Here is a 1,190-nt window from a genome sequence, read left to right as displayed (position 1 = left end):
CCATATTAAAGAGTATAGTCCTTGACCTTCTGCAGCAAATACCTCAGGTCCTCCACAATTCCAGCAACCAAGGTTGTGTTATTTGCATAATGCAGGTTGTTGATGAGTCTTCCTCTAAATCCAGGCTCCTGGATGATCTGTTCCACATATAGATGGGAAAGATATTGACACAGAATGCATCCCTGGAAAACACCTTGCATCCCTGGAAAACACCTTTCCTAATTTTGAACCATGCAATTTTCTCTTCTTTTGTTCTGACAACTGCATTCTGTTCCAACTATAGGTTTTACACAATGATGTGTTCTGAGATTCTTATTTTTCTCTATGTCAGCCACGATTTGTTGTTATCTACAAAATCAAATACCTTTGCATAGTCAATGAAACACAGATACATATTCCTCCAGTACTCTCTGCTTTAAACTAAGATCCATTTAACATCTGCTTTACTGTCCCTTAGTTCCAAGGCCTTCAAAACTCAGCCTGCACATCTGGCAGTTCTCTGTTGATATCCTTTTTTTGATAATTTTGGATAATCTTCAGCAAAATTTTGCTAGCATGTGATGATGATGATGATGATGATAATAATAATAAATATTGTTTGGTAATTTCCCCATTCTGTTAGATCACCTTTTTTGTGAATGAGATTAAATATGGATCTCTTCCTATGAGTTGGCCAGGTAGCTGTTCTCCAGATTTCTTAGTGTAGCCTGGTGAGCACATCCAGTGCTGCAATTGTTTGTTGAAGTATGTCAATTTGTATTCCATCAATTCCTGGGGCCTTATTTTTTGCCAATTCCTTCAGAGCACCTTGAATATCTTCCTTTATTGTCATTGGTTCTTGATTGTATTCTATTTCCTGAAATGGTCCTGTGTCAGTCAATTCTTTTTAGTAGAGTGACTCCATATATTCCTTGCATCTTATTGTGAAGCTTCCTGGATTACGAAATATTTTACCCATAGCATCTGTCAATATTGCCACTCAAGGCTTGAATTTATTCTTTAGTTTGGTCAGCCTGAGAAATGTTGCACAATTTCTTCCTTTTTGATTTTTTTTACTCCAGTTCTTTACACATTTCATTATGTTACTCACTCATAACAAGAAACAAAGTATTGATGCCTACTGCATTGTGGATGAACTTCCAAAGCAGTATGTCCAATGAAGGAAAAGTCATATATAAAAGTTTGTGTAT

The sequence above is a fragment of the Elephantulus edwardii genome, unplaced genomic scaffold (genome assembly GCF_000299155.1).
Source record: "Elephantulus edwardii isolate Elephantulus edwardi_28Jun2011 unplaced genomic scaffold, EleEdw1.0 scaffold00194, whole genome shotgun sequence".
NCBI lineage: Eukaryota > Metazoa > Chordata > Mammalia > Macroscelidea > Macroscelididae > Elephantulus > Elephantulus edwardii.
This window is presented reverse-complemented; position numbering follows the sequence as displayed.